Source organism: Convolutriloba macropyga, chromosome 8, assembly GCF_964194025.1.
Source record: "Convolutriloba macropyga chromosome 8, txConMacr16.3, whole genome shotgun sequence".
Classification (NCBI taxonomy): domain Eukaryota; kingdom Metazoa; phylum Xenacoelomorpha; order Acoela; family Convolutidae; genus Convolutriloba; species Convolutriloba macropyga.
This window is the reverse complement of record NC_134475.1, coordinates 18,241,029-18,259,284: the sequence shown is the minus strand read 5'-3', so window position 1 is coordinate 18,259,284 and position 18,256 is coordinate 18,241,029. Positions and strand designations below refer to the sequence as shown.

General features: G+C 37.0%; 1 protein-coding gene across 1 annotated transcript in view; it reads right to left on the bottom strand.

The window, feature by feature from the left end:
* Positions 1-18,256, bottom strand: part of LOC142344544 (uncharacterized) — a 566,363-nt gene that overhangs the window by 293,127 nt on the left and 254,980 nt on the right. The gene's annotated exons all lie outside the window — the stretch shown is intronic.

Sequence of the window (18,256 nt, the reverse complement as noted above, 5' to 3'; positions counted from 1 at the left end):
ATAATTACGAATACGTAATATAATCTTAACCTTCTCACTGTCAATCACCATAACTGTTACAGTTTCCATTACTGGTTTTCGATCTCAAACATTAATGGTTTTACCATTTGTTCATTGAAACGTTAGTGCCATTTTATATCTAGACGTTAACCTAATTTTGCATATGCACATCGCGTATTCGATACAATAGTAAATGCTATGCAGAATGCTGAGCACTGCTTCGAAAGGTGCCTGAGGCCATTAGCACAGCTAGGTAATTAATAATTCCTAAATTTACATACAAGTAGTCAAAGACAAACACAGATGGCAGAGCACGCAAGCACAACAAAAATAATAGCGGACCAATGAGGGCCACTACCGAATTTGATGCCAACATTGCAGGGATACTTCATTCTTGGCACATTGTAGACAATCAAGTCACCTTCATAAAAAACTTCATGATCGCATTGCAGCACATTACATTAGTGTCACTGGCCAACTAAATTATTTTACAAGGCGCAACTAAAGCAAAAAGAAACAGAAAGTAAACACTCAAGTTTCGGTCTTAAAAAGCACATTACTTGTCTATCCGTTAAAATTATTGATTCATACATTACATTTAAAGAGCGGAAAAGAAATAAAATAAAAACCAATCTAGCAATTGATTGACAAAAAACCACCACGCCTCTTTAAGTAAGCATTACTTAAACTTTTCACATTGACGTCAATTGCGAGACAGTGCCTAAAAAGATTCAACAACAATTCGCAACTTCATTAATAATAAACAACCAGCAATGCAGCAACTTTTTATGAAAAAGCAATTAAAATACACTAAAAATAGTTACAATCAAAAATTACTTCTTCTTGAAGTTATTTTATTGAATAAAGAGTCTTTAAAGTCTCGCCACTTTACCTTCACGATGTACATTTTCTGTAGGAGGACCACTCTTTGTATATCTTTACAGCAGAGGTTATCATTATAAATAAAGTTATCTCACTTTTTCTATAGGCTGCTCCATGTACTTTTGTTTAGCCAACTTGAGTGCGACATAAATACTGAACATAAATAGATTTTTTTTAGATCAGCCTCCTATAAGTTGCCTGAATTATGTACAAAACTTGACAAATCCCACTACAATTTTTTAGTTTTTTCAAAAGCAGACACCTGGCAATCCTGGCAGGAAATTTTTTTGCTTATTTTCAAAAGGGACAAAAAAACTTTCTAACGGGGGAATTGAGTTTGTCTATCAAAAAAAGTGCTCCCTGCTGAAAAAATAACAAACATTGAGATCTTGGTTCCATTTCCAAAAATAACGCCAAGTATTGATATAATTTTAGAAAAATTATCGAATATTTTTGAATCTTCTTGGTGCATATACAAACTTGGATACAATCTGAGCCATATTTATATTCAAGAAGACGGTTTTTATTTCAGTTATTTAACCAAATATGTAAAAACGCAATTACAATTCACTGAGATGGATTCGATAAACCTAAGACAGGAAATCTCAGAAACACTTGCATCAAAAATGACAAATGCCAGACAACGACGGGGTGTACCATTGGTTGCTTTTGATACTATCTCAGCTATTACTGCAGGTGCGGGGGTAGCTTGTGCAGTGGGTAGCCTTTTTGAAAACTTGCCAGACAACGATGGGGTGTACCATTGGTTGCTTTTGATACTATCTCAGCTATTACTGCAGGTGCGGGGGTAGCTTGTGCAGTGGGTAGCATTTTTGAAAACTTCGGTGGCTCAAGCCAAAATCGAGATGATATTGATTTTGCTTTAAGCAAATTAGATGAAAACGATTAGCAGTTTACAGCAGCCAAATCCAATCTAGAAGAAAAATCCTTATAGTGGCATGAAAACCGAAAGAAGTGAAGCAAACTGGAAAACTAAAGCGTTCAAACGTAAGAAAAACAGTCGAAGATACCTAACAAGGCCATTGAATTGGCAATGTTAAACACTCGCAAATTAATGGCGTGTTCACAGTACGTTTATGCTCGCAACCAGAGACTGAAATTTCAATTAATTTGGCAACCTCTCTAATTGCGCTTAACAACGAGATCAAAAGCTATAGAATTGCAACAATTGCCTACCGCTTAAATATTTTGAATGCGGTTATTTTAACGGTTAACAATCTAATCCCAATGAGTTTTTTTACCTAAACCAATTTTGGAACAAATCCTGAATTCAGTTGCGCAAAATCAAATTACGTCAAACGATAGGCTGACATTGGCAAACCCACAAAATTAGATATTGAGCTATTATGATACAACATTCTTACTGAATGTTGCCGCTGAGGAATTTGGGATGGTCTTCCTATTTTCTATAACATTCGCCTTTGGCTCTACTGCCTTATACTTGTATTTGGAAATTTCGATCCCTTTGCCAACAAATGATTCTGATGGTTATGCATCACAATACGAGACAGAGGCAGATTTTATTGCAATTGCTGATAAGCGACTAAGAATTGCGTTTCTCTCACTGCATGAAAAAGAGAATTACTATGTCTTGAGTAGTTTTTTCGGTCTGTACTGATGTTTTTTGCTCAAGACGGTAGAAGACACTTGTCTTGGTGCTCTTCTCATAGCGAATCAGGTCGCCGGTTTGCAAAATTGCAATATTAACATAGTTAAATTGCCTGTCAAAAAAGGCACAAAATCAAGGAAATTGAAAGTGGCTCATTTCTTCTGCTTCTGCGCAATTTGATTTTTTTTGAGTGAAATGAGGAACATTGATCCTCTCAGAAAAAAGTTACTTCCAGGATCTCAGGCTTGTAATTGAATGCGGAACGAAAGACGAAAATAGTTTTATTGGAATAAGAGCAGATATTTTCCTCTAGAAATAACAGTGCAATTCGAGGGAATGTAAATTTGACTAACCTTCTGCGATATATCTATTTGAAAACACCATCACTTAGCGAAATGCCATATATTGCAACGGTAACGCAAGCGCAACAACAAATGATTGCGAGAACTCAGTTGGAGATGACGACAGTGCCCAATTACCACAGGACACCGTTTGATCATTTTGTCGAACTAACAAAAGAGAAATTTACGTCTAAGTTTGAGAAAAAATTTACCGTTAGAACTTGGCAATTAACTATTATGATGGGAGTCATTTCATTCATGATATCGACCCTTCTCCTATGTGCAGGTGGATATTTAAGAAATCGGTATAGAAAACAACACCTGCTGAGTCAGTTGATCATTGGAAAGAAAGAGATACAGTTCAAACCAGTGATCGTTGTCTCTGAGGGAGATATGCATCTCATACGAGTTCAAACTTAAAAGGAGCTAATGAGACATAATTTTGTTTTGAATCAAAAAGAACTGAGACAAGTGGCTAAATGTCATTATAGAGGCGCAATAATCTTAATTGCCTTGTATTCAGACGCCTAAGAAATAATGCATGTTGCTAAATTAGAATTAATATGTGTCTCACTTAACGAGGAACAGTGTCATGTATGAATTCCCTGATATTATTCATACATGATTAAATATTAATATAGTCATATTTTTTCTTCTATATTATTGTATTGCAAGTAAAACAATTTCTCTTTGAGTCTCTCGATAGTCATAACTCCGATAGGCTTTTAAATGTGTTTAATTCAAGTTCTGTTATTGAAGGCAAGTCTATATGTAAATCTGATTGGTTACTTATATTGATTGCAAATTTTTAGGAGTTACCAAACATGAATAGAGACCGTTGCCTAAAATTTGTTGATAGAAAGCAGATGAAAAGAAAGACAACGTTGAATTGCAGAATTGTTTTGAAAGAGAAAGGGATGGACCACAAAAAGAACACCAAGCGTCCAAAGACCTGAAAAAAGAAAAGATATTACTGAAAAAATTAATCTAATTTTACTAATTAAAACGTACATAAGGTTATTTATACATTTGACCAAATTCAAGTGCCATTTCTACTTCAGTCGACTTCTGTAGCGCAAGCCTGTGTATTATTTTGGAAAATGGTCTTTTTTGATCTTAGACCAGATGTACTTTTCCTGTGGTTTGCGTATATTTTTTTTAAATTCGGGGAAATGAATCGCAATCATCGTCGATTTTTTTTTGTTGGAAGAAAACAGGTCTTCTTCATTATAGCCCCCGGCAGTTTAGTGGTCATATATCTTTTCTATAACACACTGGGGGTTATAATAGGAAAGACGCCATTATAGTAAGGTGACCATAGTTGGAGGGCTGAATGTTGTCTGATCACTATTTTTTTATATTGAGAAAGACCCGAAAAATCTATTTTTTTCCGTTTTTAAAAAATGTGTGTATATATGTATGCAAAACTGGCTTTTCTTATTCAGTCAATTTTTCTATTCCTGTTTAGGCACCGTAATAGAAGAAGTAAGAAGTAAAGACACAATCTCAATGATCGCATTGACATTTAAGAAACAAATAAAAAATATTCTAATAAATTTAGTTAGGATGAATGGGGACTTTCATTAATACCTTAAGATTTTGAAATTGAAGACTTCAGAGCGCTCAAAATAGCAAAACTCAGCTCTGAAAAAGCAAAGCTATAAGCAGAAAAACGTATTCCTTTAAAAATTCAAGAAGTCGCAAAAACCTTTTATTTAATCAGAACTAACGACTTTAGTGTTTTTGAAAACCTTGGAAACGTTAACGAAAAAAACAGTTTCAAGAAATCAATATCAAATCAACCAAATTCATTTTTGAAAAAAGAAACCCTATCTGATCTTTTAATGTGTTTTATTATATTGGCAAAACGGATAGTTGGAATTGATCTTCTCTAGTATAAAGAGATACAGATGAAATTGAGAGACAGAGGTTTTATGGATTGTCATGAGAAATTTAATAATTGTTCAAAATTTTTTTGAAACTGACAAAAAAATATTTTGTTTTTCAAATTGCTCTTTGAATTGATCTTCTTCAGTCTTTTTGCGTTTCCGTAATTGAAATCCTTTTCCTTAATTGAATGCGAAGCTCCTAATATGAAAAACTTTTTGAAAAAATATTAAATTTCGTTTTCAGTTCTCAAAACAATTATAAATATACCATTTGTTCAGAAATCTCTTATTAAAAAACGGAAAGAGTCGGAACATTTGATTTACTGATAACCATTATTCTTCAAAGTTGCAAAATACGAGACTTTACGAACGCCTTTTAACGTTTCTTTACGTGTTACAAGCAACTAGAAGCAGCGTGCATAAACTGTCAGAAATATTAGAAAGTTGGAAAATTACCTATTTTAAAAAAATTTGCTTAAAATTGCGGCTTTAAAATTCAGAACCAAAACTGTGTTTATTAAACCTACTTTAAAACATGTTTGCATAATTTTTGATAGAAAACGGATAAGCGGATAATGATCAAGAAACTTCAAGAAATTTTGTTTCCTAAAACAAATTATTTGAAATGATTCAAACAGTTCATTTCCGACTTCGGTGTTAATTTCAAGATTATCGAAATACAAAAGCCTCAAGACGTCCCTCTCTAGTGTTATGGAAGCAAAATGATCTGAACACATTTGAGCCGAGACGAACATTTTGTAAAGATTGGATGCCATCAAGAAAGATTTAGTTTTTAATTTTCTTTGGTTGGCGAGGTTTGTATTTGTGCGCGGCTGTGTGGGTGTATGCGTGGGTGGGCGTTTTTTCAATGTGTGTGACATGTGTGTTTGATTGAGAGAGAGAAAGAACAATAGAGTGCGTGTGCTGGAAATTGATATTAGACACAAAGAGGCAGTGAGCAAAAATGTAGAAGTCACTTAAAAAATTAGAAAAATTACTTAATTTTTGCTACAAAATGCGGCTTCAAATTTGCCTAATTTTCGCTGATAACGCTTGTGCAAGGTTTTGAAAAATTAATTGTTTCGTAGGGCACATGAAATATCAAATTTGAAGAAAAATTCTAAAAGTTCCTTTTCAAATATTGGTCTCAATATTCCAGTTACCGATAAAATTGCCTCACAAAAAACTAAAACCAGATCTTTAGACAAACAAAATAGACGGGTTGTCAATGGACGCGTTTTTAGCCAAGTTTTTGGCTGATCTCTGGATGAAATCGTGGGAGCCATAATTGAATTTACAGACACCTAAATGTAAAACAAATGCACAACGGTGCACCTGTCGCAATTGCGAACACCGTGTAACAGCACGTTTTAGGGTTGTTGATTTTGAAACTTGCACTAGATGGTTCCACGCAAAGTGTGTGCGAATCAGTAACCCAGAATATGATATGTTGGAAAACCAGTTTTGTTTGTCTTCATTCTGCCATGAACATGATAAGACTGACATTAACCATTCGTCCGAAACAAAAGTTTTTCTAAGATATGTCGACAATATTTGGAGAACAGTTAGGGGTGACACCAGAGAGCTGTTAGATGTGGTCAGTTACCTCCATCCAAATCTTCAATTTGCATTGGAAACGACGGATGACAAAAAAGTTTGCCATTTCTGGACAATTCAATCAACGTACAACCGGAGGTTGCATTTATTTGCACATGGTATCAAAAACCATCACATACTGGATAAAACCTGAACTATCGTAGCTTTGCACCCTTTCAACATAAGAAAGGCATAATACAAGGAACAATACACCACCTGTTCCGAGGCACCAGCAATTGGGAACTTTCCAAGATTGACAGAATATGAAAAAAAGGGGAACGTTATCAAAATAATAGGCTTGGTTAGGGCAAATTTGTCAGGGATACAATTAACCAGCTGCGAAAGAAAAAACCTAGAAAAAAATAATGCTGGCGGAGCAGTATAACAACAGAAAAATACTGAGAAACCACACTTCTCGTGACAGTACAGAGGCAACATTACTAACGGATTTGTAAAGAAGCTGAACAAAATTCATCTTGTTCAAAAAAATTTCACCACACGGAAACTTAGAAGCTGTTTACTTAGCCTTAATTCTAGCTTTGATAAAGACCTTAAACCTCACGTGGATTATGAACTCACTTGTAATAGGTGCAAATCCATCTATGTAGGGCTGTGATCCCGACATGTTACCACAAAGTTTGCAGAGCATGCCAAGAAGGACTCAATGATGGGAATTCATGCAGTTCAGTGCAACGGTGATTAAACATATTTCCAGCGGAAAATATGAGACCGGTGCCGCAACCAATCTAAGTTAAAGACACTAGCCTTATAAAAGAAAACTTAAACCGACTGTCAACACGCGCGACAAAAACCGAACAAAAAAATAGCGCTGAAAGATTAGTTTGGAGATGAAATTCCAAATTGAAAGACAGACGCATTGCAAAACGAACATTTCAACTTTACAAGGAAGTTTTAGGTAATTTATGTTTGGTTCTTTAATAAAAAACATGTCGATACTCATCTGATACATCAAATCGAAAATATATAAATATTCAGATTTAAAATTCTATAGATAGGACTGTAGATTTGAAAAAATTCGTTTTTAATTTCATTGAATGAGTGGATTTTATTGATTTGTATTTTGTTTTTTGGCTTCTCATTTTCGCATTTTGTTTTCTTTATAATCTAACGTTGGACTCAGAGTTCGAAAACGTTCGTAAGACGACACTTTCTAAAATTTAAAGTCTTTGTGTTTTGGGCTTTGCGTTTGTGTGTTGGTGGTTGCTTGTAATGTGTATGCTGTGTTGGTATAGTTTTCTGTATCTATCAGATTGTACTACAATTATTTTCCTACATTTTGTTTTTTTTAAAAAAACTATTTTTTTGGTCCAAACCGTACAACTGCATCCATTATGTGCTTGGGATGTAGGTTGCTCAGGATCATTGGCACATTCTAAATTGTATGATTCCAAGAATATGCACAGATCCTGACCACACTCCCTCCCTTGTCCGTTCTGCAATTGAAATCTCTGCCCAATATAATTGTGACATTGCTGTTACAGTGTCTCAAAACATCCAATGGGATTCCAACTGTGTATTCAAGCTCCATTTTGGGTTGAAAATATGCTGAAATTATTTTTGTAGAGATAGTCGGCAATGAGATGCATAAGATATTTTTCTCCGTACAAACTGTTTTACATTTTGATGTGAAATTTTTGTTTTCTGCTATGGTAACTTCACCAGAAGGCCGCCCTTTTTCCCAATTTTGTTGCAAGACTGCTATAGCAGGTGAAACCGGCTTTGTCAAGTTGTCTTGTTGCGAATGTTTCTGTGAGCATTGAATTAGTGGATTTTATTGATTTGTATTTTATTTCTTGGCTTCTCATTTTCGCATTTTGTATTCTTTATAATCTGACGTTGGACTCAGAGTTCGAAAACATTCGTAAGACGACCCTTTTTAAAATTTAGTCATTGTGTTTTTGGCTTTGTGTTTGTGTGTTGGTGGTTGCTTGTAATGTGTATGCTGTGTTGGTATAGTTTTCTGTGTCTATCAGATTGTACTACAATTTTTTTCCAACATTTTGTTTTTTTTTTTAAAAAAAACTATTTTTTTTGGTCCAAACCGTACAACTAAATTTCGCCAATGCATATAAGTTGCTTTCTCAGATACTCGCAACGGTTTTTGTGGCACAGATTAAAGTTTGTTTTTGGAATCTTTAAAGGTGTGATGGAATTTTTGGTGCTGCGCACAGACTCACCCGAGCCGTCTTTTTAATTTGTTTGGCTGTCTGGGTAATAATTTATTGATCGAGGTTTTTCCACCATGTTAATTTGTTCTGAAGAAATTACTTTGCAATGCATAGAGCCTTACTTTTTTGTATAGCACTTTAAGTTTTATAGGCATATAACGGGTGACCCTACATCTCATTTATAGTAAGATATATGATAAGATATGATTGTGAATTAAACGTCAGTGTATCAAAATCTGACAGATGTAATGGTATACATTAATTTACATGTGACTACATTGTCATTGCATCAAAGTCGGCAAATATCTCTAAATCTCAACATTAATTGAGTTCGTATCCTGATAAAACGTCTAACTGGATGTTCCGCATAGTCAAACCATCTGCAGTGTAAAATGTGTTCGTTTGACGATATTTGCTCTTGGCAGAGGGCGCAACGGCATACCTCGGTTGACTTCAGTGCGTAACAGCGATCAGTTTTGCTGATCTTGTGATAGAAACCATTACTATAAAAAAACGCAATGAACTTCCGCGTGCCTGGCTTCACTCTGCGTAAACCTCATTCGTCATTGCCATAGAGATTGTTCAGTAAATTGAAGTTTCGAGTAAAATTGGAGACGCCACACCAGTTCTTCCAAAGGCACCGTAATACGATCCAAATGCGAATTGTACGTGTCCACATCGATGTTGTTCGCGTAAATTTCAAGGCCATAGGTCCCATCAGGGTAAGTAATCGATTCAACCATCCGAGTGACCGACTCAAAATTAATTTTCTGTAGATCTAGCTTTGTGTTGATTGAGGCGATTTTGGCCAGGGATTTCTTGTACAGGTTTTCCAGGTGTGGTTTGTCCGATAGTTGTGTGGATAGGGCCACTCCAAAAATTATTCACTATCTCAATTTCTTTGCCCTTGTTATGAAAATGATCATGTTTCGCAAGTCTCCCACCACTTCTAAATTTTATTATCTTAGTTCTGACGATATTGACCGTCAGCCCGTTATTATTGCAATATTCGGCTAGATCGTTCATTGCTTCTGGGCCTGTTGTCCCTGTAGTCATATCGTCTGCATAGAAAATGACGTCGCAGTCGATGTCTTGTCAAAAAATACTTCATATCGCCAATAAATAAGGAGAATAACAAAGGTGACAGTTTGTTTCCTTGTGCGACCACTATTTTCTAATCAACGCCATTGGACAAATGAGTACGGTCCAAAACAACTGGAGGTTGTTTGCCAAAACCGATCATATTGCACAAAGTGTTTTACCGTGTAGTCCAAAACGCATCAATTTCTGTAGTAAAATGGTACGGTCCACTTTGCCGAATGCCTTCTCATGGTCTATAAAACAGACAAATAACGATTTTTTGTAATGAATAAGATTCGTTATGGTTGATTTGAAAAATTTTACAGGTTGTTTTTTTGAGTGCCCTTCAGGAAGCCGTACTGTACTGGTGGCGAAATATGCGAACTCTCTACCCAGATCCTGATTTGGCTGTAAATTTTTCCTGTGTATACTTTATATACACACGAGAGAAGACTGATCCCTCTATAAATATCAGGGTCTTCTTTGCTCCCTTTGCTTTTAAAAAATGGTTGGACATAAGAATTCTTCCATATTTGAGGTAAAGTCCCGTTGTTAAAACATAAGGTAAAAATAGCCAAAATGTGTGAGAATTTGATACCAAATCCTTGCTATAATGACTCGTAGGTGATCCGGTCTGGTCCCGCCGCTTTACCGTTTGGTGTGCTGTGAAGTTCACTAACAATTTCGTTAAGTTTTATATCCTCATTCAGTTCTTCCGGGCAATTCCAATTGGAAAAAGCGTAATCATGGTTTCTCGCGTTTGAGTTTATGGAATATTTCGATTAAAATGGTGTCCGAAGTGTTGTATAGTGTATTGAAATGATTCTCCCTTTCTAGATTGGGACGTTGGTGGAGGAGTAGATTTCGAGTTCAGATTGTTCCATAATTTCTTCCTGTCACATTCTGCTGTACAAACTATTGATTCTTCGTTTTCTATTCTCCTTAATGCCTTTTTGGCTCGACATAAATGTTTGAATGTTTCTGGAATGTGATATATGTTTGTAGATCTTTGTTGCAGTTACTGTATGACAGTTTCAGTTCCCGGTGCTTCCGACATAGTGTTTTATAGAACCAGATCGGTGATTTTCGAGCTTCTTGTGAAATTCGAGCTTCTTGGAAATCTTCTGCTGACCGGTTATAAAATCCATCTATGTCGATGTCCACCTTACCAACAACGAATTATCTAATATGCCGCTCCAAAACATTACTGTTGACCCTACGGACGTTATTGCGAATACTCTCAGCAAATTTCGAATTTAGTTCGATTTCAGCAGTGCTGGCGTGGTGTTTTGAGATATGTGTCGGTGTCACCCGAATTTTGGGTGTGGAGATAAGATTAGTTGAGTAGAAAACGAGATCGATTGTGCTGTATCCATTATGTGCTTGGGATGTAGGTTGCTTAGGATCGTTGGCACATTGTAAATTGTATGATTCCAGGAATATGCAGAGATCCTGACCGCGCTCCCCACCCTTGTCCGTTCTGCAATTGAAATTTCCGCCCAATATAATTGTAACATTGCTGTTACAGTGTCTCAAAACATCCAATGGGGTTCCAACTATAAATTCAAACTCCGTTTTAGATTGAAAATATGCTGAAAATATTTTTGTAGAGATAGTCGGCAATGAGATGCATAAGATATTTTTCTCCATACAAACTGTTTTACATTTTGACGTGAAATTTTTGTTCACTGCTATGGTAATTCCACCAGAAGGCCACCCTTTTTCCCAATTTTGTTGCAAGACTGTTTTAGCAGGTGAAACCGGCTATGTCAAATTGTCTTGTTTCGAATGTTTCTGTGAGCAAAATGAAGTTAAGTTCTGAGAGATCCAATAAAGTGATGTCGAGCGTTGTTTGAGCAGGTTCTACGTTCCGTAGCAGCAACCTTTATCTCTATTTAAGGTCTTCTTTGCCAACAAACCTAACGATTTTCTTGTGGCGTATATAGTACTGTTTTGGTCGAATTTGGTTGGTTTCTTCAGCGCTTTTTAGTGAGATCGGCGAGTAGTTTTTTGAAGGATTCTTGTTCGGATTCTGTTCGGTAGGGATTGATGTAGATTTTTTATACTTGGATATGCTTTTCAGGTTCTTTGCTTTCTTCAGGACCATTTGTCGATCCGTTTTGTTGCCGAAGGAAACAATTAGCAGCCAATTGCATTCGAGATTTTTCTTGCCCACTCTTTTCCTCGAAGTAGGTTGAACTCCGACAGCATTTATGTTCTTTAAAATGTTGTTGACAATGTTCTCATCGTGATCATCTAATTTTGTTCCACTTATTACAACATTTAAAGCTTTCCGCTCTTGTTCTTGATCTTCGTTTTTGCCGTTTCGAAGAATCTCCACATAGGAGAAGTCATTTTGCTTAGGTACTATTTGCGTTATGTTGTTCAACTTGGTTTCTAATTCTGCAATCTTCTTGTTGGCACAGAAGCCATGTGTGAATAGGTCGTCCAGCAACGTTCTTGGTATGCGTATTGGCAGACAAATCGTTGTTCGAACGCAGCAATTGCACTCCACCTCGTGATAACATCCTTCGAGCCATTGAATTGACGAACTATTGCCAGCGTCGGTGAGTTTAATGTTATCGGTCTTTGTTCGGCTCATGGCATTTAAAAGGTTTTTCAAACCTTTAAAGTGAGTACTTTTGAATTTAAGATGTACATATTAAAAATCACGGAATTCCTAATTTAAGATTTCCGTGTTGAAAATCGCGGAAGTGTTAATTCAAGAATTCCGTGTTGAAAATCGAGGACTTCTTAAAATTTCCGTTTTGAAAATCTTAGATTTCCTAAAACAGATTGTTATGAACAGTTTGTTTTAACCGTCAAAACGTAACAGGATCGTTGGCACATTGTAAATTGTATGATTCCAGGAGTTTGCACAGATCGTGACCGCGCCCCCTCCCTTGTCCGTTCTGTAATTGAAATCTCCGCCCAATATAATTGTGACATTGCTGTTACCGTGTCTCAAAACATCCAGAGGGATTCCAACTATGAATTCAAGTTCCGTTTTGGGTTGAAAATATGCTGAAATTATTTTTGTAGAGATAGTCGGCAATGAGATGCATATGATATTTTTCTCCATACAAACTGTTTTACATTTTGATGTGAAATTTTTGTTTACTGCTATGGTAACTCCACCAGAAGGCCGCCCTTTTTCCCCATTTTGTTGCAAGACTGTTATAGCAGGTGAAACCGGCTACGTCAAGTTGTCGTGTTGCGAATGTTTCTGTAAGCAAAATGAAGTTAAATTCTGAGAGATCCAATAAAGTGATATCGAGCGTTATTTGAGCACCTTCTACGTTCCATAGCAGCAACCTTTATTGTCATTCGGGGGTTTTCTTTGCCAACAAACTTAACAATTTTCTTAACGAATAGTTGTGTAACAGTTGGATGAAGAGTTGGATAAAATTTGCATAAAAGTTGGAGGAAGAGATGGATAAAGAATGAAGAAGAGTTGGATAACGTAAGATTTAAGGGAGAGGGGTTATGATGGTTACTGATCACGTTTTGTTGACCAATTTTCATAATCAATATTTTTAACGATTTCAAAAAAAAATGGGTATGATCCTACACACACAATGGAGGGAAGAGTGATCCACCAATATGAAGCATCACAGCAGAGTTTTTAAATTTATCGCAACAAAGACACATTTCAAGCGTACATCAATATGCTAGGCTCTAGGGGCCGCATCCGAAAATTGAAATAATACTAAACTAATTAGGAGTCTAACCTTCCCTCACGCACAATATAGCTACTATCAACCTCAGGTACGCGTTTAATACCACGGCAGCCTCAGGCAGATAATTGCGCTGCGTAGGAGAGCGAACATCTTTGTTCGAATGTGTGCGTCGTCTTTCTTCCAGAGGTTTTGTGAGCGTGTTTTTCTGTTTTGAGCAAACTTCTTGAAAAGGTAAAAAGACTGATAGGTAATTGTTGTCAAGGCTATTATGGTACCTGATTGTGGCTGATTGTTGTAATCTATCGCCGATGAGGCAGCAGAATGGTACTGAGGTTGTGGGAAACATTGCGTCATTACATAGCGCTCCATGAACTTCTCTGCATATTTTCTGTTTCGGCTACTGTCTTTGTGGCCATATTTTGGTTTATTTACTCCTCTATGGTTATCTCAAATGTCGAGGTCATCCACAGGTTGGATTTTTACTCTATGCACTGTGGGTTGATCAGTGAGCGATTATGTGCTTATCCATTATGTGCTTGGGATGTAGGTTGCTTAGGATCGTTGGCACATTGTAAATTGTATGATTCCAGGAATATGCAGAGATCCTGACCGCGCTCCCCACCCTTGTCCGTTCTGCAATTGAGATTTCCGCCCAATATAATTGTGACCTTGCTGTTACAGTGTCTCAAAACATCCAATGGGGTTCCAACTATAAATTCAAACTCCGTTTTGGATTGAAAATATACTGAAAATATTTTTGTAGAGATAGTTGGCAATGAGATGCATAAGACATTTTTCTCCATTCAAACTGTTTTACATTTTGACGTGAAATTTTTGTTCACTGCTATGGTAACTCCACCAGAAGGCCGCCCTTTTTCCCAATTTTGTTGCAAGACTGTTTTAGCAGGTGAAACCGGCTATGTCAAATTGTCTTGTTTCGAAAGTTTCTGTGAGCAAAATGAAGTTAAATTCTGAGAGATCCAATAAAGTGATGTCGAGCGTTGTTTGAGCAGGTTCTACGTTCCATAGCAGCAACCTTTATCTCTATTTAGGGTTTTCTTTGCCAACAAACCTAACGATTTTCTTGTGGCGTATATAGTACTGTTTTGGTCGGTTTTGGTCGGTTTCTTCAGCGCTTTTTAGTGAGATCGGCGAGGAGTTTTTTGAAAGATTCTTGTTCGGATTCTGTTCGGTAGGGATTGATGTAGATTTTTTATACTTGGATATGCCTTTCAGGTTCTTTGCTTTCTTCAGGACCATTTGTCCATCCGTTTTGTTGCCGAAGGAAACAATTAGCAGCCCATCGCAATCGAGATTTTTCTTGCCCACTCTTTTCCTCGAAGTAGGTTGAACTCCGACAGCATTTATGTTCTTTAAAATGTTGTTGACAATGTTCTCATCGTGATCATCTAATTTTGTTCCACTTATTACAACATTTAAAGCTTTCCGCTCTTGTTCTTGATCTTCGTTTTTGCCGTTTCGAAGAATCTCCACATAGGAGAAGTCATTTTGCTTAGGTACTATTTGCGTTATGTTGTTCAACTTGGTTTCTAATTCTGCAATCTTCTTGTTGGCACAGAAGCCATGTGTGAATAGGTCGTCCAGCAACGTTCTTGGTATGCGTATTGGAAGACAAATCGTTGTCCAAACGCAGCAATTGCACTCCAACTCGTGATAATATCCTTCGAGCCATTGAATTGACGAACTATTGCCAGCGTCGGTGAGTTTAATGTTATCGGTCTTTGTTCGGCTCATGGCATTTAAAAGGTTTTTCAAACCTTTAAAGTGAGTACTTTTGAATTTAAGATGTTCATGTTAAAAATCACGAAATTCCTAATTTAAGATTTCCGTGTTGAAAATCGCCGAAGTGTTAATTCAAGAATTCCGTGTTGAAAATCGCGGATTTCTTAAAATTTCCGTTTTGAAAATCTTAGATTTCCTAAAAACAGATTGTTATGAACAGTTTGTTTTAACCGTCCAAACGTAACAGGATCGTTGGCACATTGTAAAATGTATGATTCCAGGAATTTGTACAGATCCTGACCGCGCCCCCTCCCTTGTCCGTTCTGCAATTGAAATCTCCGCCCAATATAATTGTGACATTGCTGTTACCGTGTCTCAAAACATCCAGAGGGATTCCAACTATGAATTCAAGTTCCGTTTTGGGTTGAAAATATGCTGAAATTATTTTTGTAGAGATAGTCGGCAATGAGATGCATAAGATATTTTTCTCCATACAAACTGTTTTACATTTTGATGTGAAATTTTTGTTTACTGCTATGGTAACTCCACCAGAAGGCCGCCCTTTTTCCCCATTTTGTTGCAAGACTGTTATAGCAGGTGAAACCGGCTACGTCAAGTTGTCGTGTTGCGAATGTTTCTGTAAGCAAAATGAAGTTAAATTCTGAGAGATCCAATAAAGTGATGTCGAGCGTTGTTTGAGCACCTTCTACGTTCCATAGCAGCAACCTTTATTGTCATTCGGGGGTTTTCTTTGCCAACAAACTTAACAATTTTCTTAACGAATAGTTGGGTAACAGTTGGATAAAAGTTGGATGAAGAGTTGGATAAAATTTGCATAAAAGTTGGAAGAAGAGATGGATAAAGAATGAAGAAGAGTTGGATAAAGTAAGATTTAAGGGAGAGGGGTTATGATGGTTACTGATCACGTTTTGTTTACCAATTTTCATAATCAATATTTTTAACGATTTCAAGAAAAAATGGGTATGATCCTACACACACAATGGAGGGAAGAGTGATCCACCAATATGAAGCATCACAGCAGAGTTTTTAAATTTATCGCAACAAAAACACATTTCAAGCGTACATCAATATGCTAGGCTCTAGGGGCCGCATCCGAAATTTGAAATAATACTAAACTAAGTAGGAGTCTAACCTTCCCTCACGCACAATATAGCTACTATCAACCTCAGGTACGCGTTTAATACCACGGCAGCCTCAGGCAGATAATTGCGCTGCGTAGGAGAGCGAACATCTTTGTTCGAATGTGTGCGTCGTCTTTCTTCCAGAGGCTTTGTGAGCGTGTTTTTCTGTTTTGAGCAAACTTCTTGAAAAGGTAAAAAGACTGAGAGGTAATTGTTTTCAAGGCTATTATGGTACCTGATTGTGGCTGATTGTTGTAATCTATCGCCGATGAGGCAGCAGAATGGTACTGAGGTTGTGGAAAACATTGCGTCATTACATAGCGCTCCATGAACTTCTCTGCATATTTTCTGTTTCGACTACAGTCTTTGAGGCCATATTTTGGTTTATTTACTCCTCTATGGTTATCTCAAATGTCGAGGTCATCCACAGGTTGGATTTTTACTCTATGCACTGTGGGTTGATCAGTGAGCGATTATGTGCTTATCCATTATGTGCTTGGGATGTAGGTTGCTTAGGATCGTTGGCACGTTGTAAATTGTATGATTCCAGGAATATGCGGAGATCCTGACCGCGCTCTCCACCCTTGTCCGTTCTGCAATTGAAATTTCCGCCCAATATAATTGTGACATTGCTGTTACAGTGTCTCAAAACATCCAATGGGGTTCCAACTATAAATTCAATCTCCGTTTTGGATTGAAAATATGCTGAAAATATTTTTGTAGAGATAGTCGGCAATGAGATGCATAAGATATTTTTCTCCATACAAACTGTTTTACATTTTGACGTGAAATTTTGGTTCACTGCTATGGTAACTCCACCAGAGGGCCGCCCTTTTTCCCAATTTTGTTGCAAGACTGTTTTAGCAGGTGAAACCGGCTATGTCAAATTGTCTTGTTTCGAATGTTTCTGTGAGCAAAATGAAGTTAAATTCTGAGAGATCCAATAAAGTGATGTCGAGCGTTGTTTGAGCAGGTTCTACGTTCCATAGCAGCAACCTTTATCTCTATTTAGGGTTTTCTTTGCCAACAAACCTAACGATTTTCTTGTGGCGTATATAGTACTGTTTTGGTCGGTTTTGGTCGGTTTCTTCAGCGCTTTTTATTGAGATCGGCGAGGAGTTTTTTGAAGGATTCTTGTTCGGATTCTGTTCGGTAGGGATTGATGTAGATTTTTTATACTTGGATATACCTTTCAGGTTCTTTGCTTTCTTCAGGACCATTTGTCGATCCGTTTTGTTGCCGAAGGAAACAATTAGCAGCCAATTGCATTCGAGATTTTTCTTGCCCACTCTTTGCCTCGAAGTAGGTTGAACTCCGACAGCATTTATGTTCTTTAAAATGTTGTTGACAATGTTCTCATCCTAATCATCTAATTTTGTTCCACTTATTACAACATTTAAAGCTTTCCGTTCTTGTTCTTGATCTTCGTTTTTGCCGTTTCGAAGAATCTCCACATAGGAGAAGTCATTTTGCTTAGGTACTGTTTGCGTTATGTTGTTCAAGTTGGTTTCTAATTCTGCAATCTTCTTGTTGGCACGGAAGCCATGTGTGAATAGGTCGTCCAGCAACGTTCTTGGTATGCGTATTAGCAGACAAATCGTTGTCCAAACGCAGCAATTGCACTCCACCTCGTGATAACATCCTTCGAGCCATTGAATTGACGAACTATTGCCAGCGTCGGTGAGTTTAATTTTATCGGTCTTTGTTCGGCTCATGGCATTTAAAAGGTTTTGCAAACCTTTAAAGTGAGTACTTTTGTATTCAAGATGTACATGTTAAAAATCACGGAATTCCTAATTTAAGATTTCCGTGTTGAAAATCGCGGAAGTGTTAATTCAAGAATTCCGTGTTGAAAATCGCAGATTTCTTAAAATTTCCGTTTTGAAAATCTTAGATTTCCTAAAACAGATTGTTATGAACAGTTTGTTTTAACCGTCAAAACGTAACAGGATCGTTGGCACATCGTAAATTGTATGATTCCAGGAATTTGCACAGATCCTGACCGCGCCCCCTCCCTTGTCCGTTCTGCAATTGAAATCTCCGCCCAATATAATTGTGACATTGCTGTTACCGTGTCTCAAAAC